Source organism: Petromyzon marinus, unplaced genomic scaffold, assembly GCF_048934315.1.
Source record: "Petromyzon marinus isolate PM22_M1 ecotype Great Lakes invasive population unplaced genomic scaffold, UKy_Petmar_22M1.pri1.0 PM_G_Scaffold_25, whole genome shotgun sequence".
NCBI classification, from domain to species: domain Eukaryota; kingdom Metazoa; phylum Chordata; class Hyperoartia; order Petromyzontiformes; family Petromyzontidae; genus Petromyzon; species Petromyzon marinus.
The window spans coordinates 1,063,117-1,072,201 of NW_027422817.1; the positions used below are offsets into that span (position 1 = coordinate 1,063,117).

General features: G+C 44.2%; 1 long non-coding RNA gene across 1 annotated transcript; it reads right to left on the reverse strand.

Moving 5' to 3' along the window:
• Window positions 1-3,027: 3,027 nt before the first annotated feature.
• LOC142913387 (uncharacterized) lies at window positions 3,028-6,919 on the reverse strand. The gene is made up of 4 exons (XR_012934645.1): window positions 6,851-6,919; window positions 6,480-6,545; window positions 5,767-5,866; window positions 3,028-5,404 (listed from the first exon to the last, which is right to left on the reverse strand). It is a non-coding gene; the product is annotated as an uncharacterized LOC142913387 (long non-coding RNA).
• Between the last annotated feature and the right edge of the window lie 2,166 nt (window positions 6,920-9,085).

Consider the following 9,085-nt stretch of genomic DNA (forward strand, 5'->3'; position numbering starts at 1 on the left):
CCAAAGTTTAAAGTCAAAACATTCACACACGTTGACAAAGCCTCACCTTCTGTTGTTGTGGGCAGGTCGCTTCTGATAACAAGAGCGGTATAGCAGCTCAAGCGGGCTTGGCCTGGTAACAAAAGAAAATAAAAACTGCGTGAATATTTACAATAAAACAAAGTTACAAAGTGGCGAGCCAGGTGAAGACAAATTAAACTTAAGCGAGATAAAGCTTTCGTGACTGCAATGATTCATCTTCTTTGGTTCTTTCGGTAAAATCACGTAGAATGATAATAAAATAATAAAATTGATAAAATAAAATAACACAATAATATTCTCACGACGTTTCGGCCACAACACAAGCAGCCTTCATCAGGTGAAGGGGGGCGAGACTGTCTGGTAGGACAGCGCTGTCCTGAAGGGGGGCGAGACTGTCTGGTAGGACAGCGCTGTCCTACCAGACAGTCTCGCCCCCCTTCACCTGATGAAGGCCGCTTGTGTTGTGGCCGAAACGTCGTGAGAATATTATTGTGTTATTTTATTTTATCAATTTTATTATTTTATTATCATTCTACGTGACTTTACCGAAAGAACCAAAGAAGATTAAGCGAGATAATTAAAGTAAACGCAATCAGGCGAGGGAAGGAGGCAAGGCCCCGCGTGGCTAGGCCCCGCGTTGTAAAGTTCAAACCTGGACATCGATTCCCATGCTCGCTGCTACTCAACTGACATCCCTACGAGAGAGAGCGAGGCTCTACCTTGGTAAACAACAACAACAACCACCACAACCACAACCACCACCACCACAACGATGAGAATTTCTCACCTCGGATTTCAGTGCAAGCGCGCGCACGGCAGCATCCTGTTGCCTCGCGACTGCAGGAAGTAGCATGACGTCACTTCCCTCCCACGAGCGGCTCTGTAACTGAATAAATTATAATCTTAGTTTTTTCGGTAAAGTCACGTTGAAGAGAAACAACAAAATAATAAAATATATATAAAACAATAAAAAATTATCACGACGTTTCGACCATAACTCAAACGGTCGTCTTCAGGTGTGTTGGTTCGCATAAATTTATTTTTAAACGGCGCATTTATTTATTTATAAAAAAAAACGTTAGCGCCACGCGCAACGATTTGGCAGTTTACCCAGGACTAGTCCATCTATATTCTGAAAAGAGGAGGGGGGAGACGAAATTTTTTATAATGTATGCTGTCTGAAAGCCACTGTAAGCGTGAACAATCAATTAAGACCTGAAATGGTTTATCAAATCTTTCCAATGATTGCTAAGATAGAATCCATCTTGAAATTGTCTCTGTGCTTGTATATGTGGATAGCCTCATGAACGAATCTCTCATGGAAGCCAGATGGCTTACAAAGAACCTCTGTCTTGGAAAAGTCAATGGCATGTGAGCCTACTGAATTAGAACAATGATCTGCCACGGCCGAGGTGTTGGTCCTACCGTGTTTAAGGTCTGCTTTGTGTTCACGAATGCGGTCCGAGACATGGCGTTTGGTTTCTCCAATGTAACTACTACCACAGAGGCAACTTAGTTTGTAGACACCAGGGTATTGTATGTCCGGAATCACGTCTTTTACAGACGGAACCAGATCACGGATTTTATTTAAAAATAAATTTATGCGAACCAACACACCTGAAGACGACCGTTTGAGTTATGGTCGAAACATCGTGAGAATTTTTTATTGTTTTATATATTTTATTATTTTGTTGTTTCTCTTCAACGTGACTTTACCGAAAAAACTAAGAATATGAATTACTGCAGTCACGAAAGCTTTAAATCAAAATTGAATAAATTATGTTAATGAGGCCGGCCCATATGTCGAGCGATGGGGGCGTGGGCGCTGAACCCGTCGCAATAAACTCGCGACGGCTTTAACGAATATATTATGTTAATGAGCCACCAGTCACTGGGCGTAGCTTTGCCCAAATAAGGATTGCCACTGGAACGATATCGGCAGTGACCCGAGCGGAGGTGACGTCACGCTCAAGAGCGCGGTGGACGGGGGAGGGATGAATACCTTGGTGACATGACGTCACTAGCGAGGTACACCTTACCCTGGCGTTTCACGCCAATGAGGTAATGCAGAGTGGTGACGTCACAGAGTTGAAGTTTAAGTTTATTTAGATTCATTTTCCATTGCTCCCTCCCTTGGGTGTGTGAGCTCAGCTACAACGTGGACATTATTGTGTATACACTGTGTGTGTGTGTACACTGTGTGTGTGTACACTGTGTGTGTGTACACTATGTGTATAAACTGTGTGTGTACACTGTGTGTATGTACACTATGTGTATACACTGTGTGTCACTGTGTGTCACTGTCACTGTGTGTGTCACTGTCACTGTGTGTGTCACTGCCTGGCACAAGCTTCGTGGTGACGTCACCGCCACTTAGTGGCGAATGGCGATTGTTGTTGTGTCACTGTGTCACTGTGCGTGTGTGTACACTGTGTGTGTGTGTACACTGTGTGTGTGTACACTGTCTGTACACTGTATCACTGTTTCACTGTGTGTACAGTGTGTGCACTGTGTGTACACTGTGTGTACACTGTGTGTGTGTACACTGTGTGTACACTGTTTGTGTACACTGTGTATACGCTGTGTGTGTACACTGTGTATACATTATGTGTATACAGTGTGTACACACACTGTGTGTACACTGTGTGTGTACACTGTTTGTGTACACTGTGTGTGTACACTGTGTGTACACTGTGTGTGTACACTGTGTGTACACTGTGTGTGTACACTGTTTGTGTACACTGTGTGTGTACACTGTGTGTACACTGTGTGTATACTGTGTGTATACTGTGTGTGTACACTGTGTGTACAGTGCGTGTACACTGTGTGTGTGTACACTGTGTGTGTATACTGTGTGTGTACACTGTGTGTACACTTTGTGTCCGCATTGAACCGAACCCCCGGCAAGGCCATCTACTTAATGACGAGAGAAAATTCACACGAAATGTCCTTTTCAATGAAGTCTTCCAGATGTAAATTGATACAAGCTTTTAATGAAGAAATAAAATCATCTAATTCAAAACACAACACAATTCAAAGATGTTCCATTTTAAAACTTCAAAACGGAGCATGGGGTGCTTATGTGAATGCGTCCTTCGTGTGCAAATGTTGTGACTTTCCTGGCCTGAAGGCCGTCAATGTGTTGGACCATTAAATGATGCACAGCGTCTCAACAGCAGTGGGGTTTGCTTCAACCGATGGTTACGAACATCCAGACGTGAATCAGCAAGGAGCATTTCTAGTCCCAGTTAGACAAAATCTACGATAACACGTAAGACAAAACTACAATTCGTGTTGTAGAGAATGTACCTCCTCCTATACGTGTAACTTTCAAGTGGTATGCCTTGTAACTGATGAATGATCCGAGCGTGCTCCCTATTTCAAAGACGATGAGTTGCTCCCGAGGCAGATGCTTCGTGAAACACAAAAGTACCCTTTGACCTGTATCACAAGAACAACGGGTCTCACCTGAGTTCTCTGTACAGGTTACTTCCAAAACACACACACACTTTGTCCTAACATCACTTATTCAATGTTTGTTCCTCATACAAAATGTTACATGTACACGCACAATCAGACACGGTATTCATTCTAAATCATTGACGGGCATATTAACATTGGATTACTGCAGCGAAATTGACTGCATCACGTTACATCGTATTAACAAGAAGTTATTTTACAAATACGCACCGTCTGCTTAACAGTGTATGTACACAGTACTATTGTTGCGTCATTCAAAACGAATAGGCCGTTGCATGCTGGCGTCTGAGTCAAAATGTAGCAAATTTTAAACATTACGCTACAAACAATAAATCACGGCGTTTCGATGGCAACACAAGCAATCGTCATCAGGTGGGACAAGCACAGCAGCAATGAGAAGAAACTGCTGGAGTAGGCACCTACTACTTCAGCAGTTTCTATTTCTGTGGTTGTCCCACCTGATGACGATTATGCGTGTTGTGATCTAAACGCCGTGATCCGTTATGTTTCTACCCACGTGGTGACTTTACCGAAATAACTCAAGAGTGTGGATTCCTGCAGTCACGAAAGCTTCGAATAAAGATTGCCTACAAACTACACAACTGAGATGACGCATCAATCATCGCCCCCTACTGACAGGCTCTTGTCCACATGCAGGCCGGTACAGGGCCACCACCCTGTGCCACACAGGGACAGCTGCTACTTGGGGATGCTCTTCGAGAGTTTCAGACGAGATACAAAACTCCGAGTTGCCGAGGCGATTAAGTAAGCACCATGTAAAAGCAATTATCATTAGAACATCGTGAATGCTTGGGAGCTTATTGGTTCTCGCTCCTGGTGAGAGATTGACCCAACCCACAGGTCCACAAAGACTGGCCACTCTTACTCTGCAAGTTGAACCTAGGAGCTGAGTGTTCAACTTCACATTCTTGTCATTAAAGGCCTCTGACAAAGGTGCATCTATTGGAGCGACATCGTCTCTGGCTTACACATCTACCGGGTCTCCACTTGACTTTGGATTGTCTCGGAGGAAGTCCACCCACACCTCCACTTCCACAAACTGCTGGGAGTTGCCTCGCTCTGCCTCAGTCAGAATTCTCCTCCTGCTTTCCGATGTGAAGGTCCCATTTTGGAGTTGAATCTTCATCTTCACATTTTACCTTCACTTCTTTGCTCTTCACCATCACTTCTTCCCTCTTCACCTTCACCTCTTCATATTTCACCTTGATAACTTTAAAAGTGTCCAAGCTGGGATTTCCGGTTACTGTTTCATGAGGGATGGGCTCATGTTTCATGAGGGATGGGCTCATGACTTTCACAAGCTGATTTCAGACTCCACTCCTTGTGGATCTTCTGATGCTTGTGTTCTCTGGTGTACTTGAAGATTTGATGAATTTGCAAACATCTGCCTGCACAGAGTACACTTGAAGGGTATCTCTCCCGTGTGTGTTCTCTGGTGTACTACAAGAGCAGATGAATGTGCAAACGCCTTCCCACACACACTGCACTTGAAGGGTTTCTCTCCTGTGTGTGTTCTCTGGTGTACTTTAAGATTATATGAATGTGAAAATGCCTCCCCACACACAGTGCACTTGAAGGGTTTCTCTCCCGTGTGTGTTCTCTGGTGTTTTACAAGAGTAGGTGACTGTGAAAATGCCTTCCCACACAGTGCACTTGAAGGGTTTCTCTCCTGTGTGTGTTCTCTGGTGGGTCTCAAGAACTGATGGCCATGAAAATGCCTTGTCACACACAGTGCACTTGAAGGGTTTCTCTCCTGTGTGAGTTCTCTGGTGCTGTGTCAAATTTCCAGTCCGATCCGTGCTGTATGCACGCTGGTCGCATTGTTGACTTGTCGTACCGAGCTGCTGTGCTGAGGGCCTTTGCTCCATCAGACCAGCGTCAGCTGCAGACAAAAAATAAGAATATCCACACCATCTTCACGTCAGTATCAAGGCACAGAGAAATGCATATATACAGTCACATGTGACTTAAACGTCTATACTTATTTATATATTCATGTAGTGAAAAAGTTTCCCAAATTCATCACAGGGCTGTTATGGCACACAATGAGAGGGAAAATGGTTATAAACATGCCTGGAAGTCTTCGTATCTTCAAAATGAATGTTAACTCAAAACTCCGAGTACACAATTTTGGCTGTCTGGCTACAAAAGGAATATTTATAAGAGCTAAATTCAGCTGACATAGCAAAGGGTGTTGAAAACAATACCATTTGTGTTATGCATAAATTAATGTTCAATCGCAACTTAGAGGTGTGAATCCAGGCTCAGATGTCCTTGAATGCTGGGGATGAACAGTTCCGACTTCAGCTGAATGTGTGTTCTGTGTTCACATCCTGTTTCCATTCTTACAAAGAGTTCCAGAGGAAAACAAAAATAAACTATTGTTTTGATATAACTTCCGTGTTCAATAGAGTTAATAGACTTTACTTCAAACACAAACTTGACACTGTCACACACTGGCAGTGGCGTGTCTAGAATCATTTCTGGCCACCTTCATCTGCTCGGCATTAATGCTTCCTCACTACACCAAGTAATTAATCGAGGATCAATGAACATAGCCGAGACTAACTGGTGAGATGTTAACTACCTCACCGGGTAAACAGGAAGTCGTGGGTTCGATCCCGACCCTGACGCCTGCTGTATATTTGGAGTTTGCGCGTCACTCCGTTTAGCGTCTTTGACCGATAGACATTGACACACGTATTCTTGTTTCTTTCGGTAAAGTTACGTAGATAGAAAATAACAATAACTGATAATACAATTACATTAAATAAAGACTACTTGTGTTGCGATCAAAACGACGTGAGTTGCTTTTCTTTATTTGGAATTATTCATTTATTTTATTGTTATATTTAATTTTCTATCTACGTGACTTTACCGAAAGAACCAAGAATAATAATTCCTGCAGTCACCAAAGCTTTAAGTCAAAACATTCACACACGTTGACAAAGCCTCACCTTGTATTGTTGTGGGCAGGTTGCTTCTGATAACAAGAGCGGTATAGCAGCTCAAGCGGGCTTGGCCTGGTGAAAAAAATAAAAACTGCGTGAATATTGACAATAAAACAAAGTTACAAAGTGGCGAGCCGGGTGAAGACAAATTAAACTTAAGCGAGATAATTAAAGTAAACGCAATCAGGCGAGGGCAAGAGGCAAGGCCCCGCGTGGCTAGGCCCCGCGTTGTAAAGTTCCAACCTGGACATCGATTCCTGTGCTCGCTGCTACTCAACTGACATCCCTGAGAGAGAGAGGCTCTACCTTGGTAAGCAACAACAACCACCACCACAACAACCACCACAACAACCACAATCGCAATGAGAATTTCTCACATCGGATTTCAGTGCAGGAAGCGATAGCTTCCTGTTACCTCGTGCGGTCACGCGGCAGCAGGTGACGTGACGTCACTTTCGGGGTACGAGACACGCTCCTCCCACAATGAGCAGCTCCGTAAATAAATAAATTAAAGAATGAATAAATTATGCTAATGTGGCCGTCCGTTACGTCGTGAGTGCTGAACCCGTCGCAATAAACTCGCGACGGCTTTAACGAACACATTATGTTAATGAGCCGCCAGTTACTGGGCGTAGCTTTGCCCAAATAAGGATTGGCACTGGAACGATATCGGCAGTAACCCACGCGGAGATGACGTCATGCTTAGGAGCGCGGTGGACGGGGGAGGGGTGAATACCTTGGTGACATGACGTCACTATCGAGGTACACCTCCCCCTGGCGGTTCACGCCGATGAAGTAATGCTGAGTGGTGACGTCACAGAGCGGGATTGGAGTTTAAGTTGATTTAGATTCATTTTCCATTGCTCCCTCCCTTGGGTGCGTGGGCTCAGCTACAACAACAACGTGGACATTATTGTGTATACACTATGTGTGTGTGTACACTGTGTGTGTATACACTGTGTGTGTGTACACTGTGTGTATATACTGTGTGTGTGTACACTGTGTGTGTGTATACACTGTGTGTATACACTGTGTGTGTGTGTACACTGTGTGTACACTGTGTGTGTGTATATTGTGTGTGTGTACACTGTGTATACACTGTGTGCGTGTACACTGTGTGTGTGTCCACCGTGTGTGTACAGTGTCTGTGTGTACACTGTGTGTGTGTATAGTGTCTGTATGTACACTGTGTGTGTGTACACTGTGTGTGTGTATACTGTGTGTGTACATTGTGTGTGTATACACTGTGTGTGTGTGTACACTTGGCAGTCCCGGGGAGTCCTCCCCCCCCCCACCACCCTTCACCACCCCCCACCACCACCCCACCACCCTCCACCACAACCCCCACCACCACCCCCACCACAACCCCCACCACAACCCCCATCACCCTTAACCACCACCCTTCACCACCACCCCCCATCACCCTGGTGGTGGTGGTTGTTGTTGTGATGTTCTGACACCAGTCAGATCAACACCTTCACAGCCACTGCTGCTGCTGCTGTTTGTTTATAGGCAGAAGGTGTTCACGCCACGTCCCTTTCTCTGTGTGTGTACACTCTGTGTGTGTGTACACTGAGTGTGTGTAGGTGTTCACGCCACGTCCCTTTCTCTGTGTGTGTACACTCTGTGTGTGTGTGTACAATGACTGTGTGTAGGTGTTCACGCCACGTCCCTTTCTCTGTCACCATTTTAATTCTGGGCCAAAGAGGTCCCGCAAACGTAAACATTTTCTGTTTAAAATGTAACACGAACATAACAAACAATGAATTATATTCTTGGTTCTTTCGGTAAAGTCACGTTGAAGGGAAACAATAAAAAATATATAAAATAATAAAATTCTCACGACGTTTCGACTGTAACACAAGCAGTCATCATCAGGTGTGAAAACCAACAGCAAGAAACATTTTAAAGAAGTGGCGGTTTGTATTTATTTATTTTTAAACGTCAGCACCACGGATAGCGATTTGGCAGTTTATTTAGAAGGACGACTCCATCTATGTTTGGAAAAGAGGAGGGGGGAGACGAAAAATTAATGTATGCTGTCTGAAATCCACCGTAAGCGTGAACAATCAATTAAGACCCGAAATGGTTTATCAAATCCTTCCAATGATTGCTAAGCCAGAATTCTTTCCTCTCGGTTGAAATTGTCTCTGTGTTTGTATATGTGGATAGCCTCATGAACGAATCTCTCATGGTAGCCAGATGGATTGCAAAGAACCTCCGTCTTGGAGAAGTCAATGCCATGTGAGCCTACTGAATTATAACAGTGATCTGCCACGGTCGAGGTGTTGGTCCTACCGTGTTTCAGGTCTGCATTCTGTTCACGAATGAGGTCCGAGACATGGCGTTTGGTTTCTCCAATGTAACTACTACCACAGAGGCAACTTAGTTTGTAGACACCAGGGTATTGTATGTCCGGAATCACATCTTTTACAGACGGAACCAGATCACGGATTTTATGTAATGTGTTGAAACGGACCTGGATCTTGTGTTTATTCAAGATTTTGGAGATATTTTTTTGTGATCCCCGCAATGTAGGGTAAAGTGATGGTTTTGAAAAGCTCCTCAAGAGGGTCCTTCTTCATGGTTTGAGTGATAGCTTTGCGGATTGT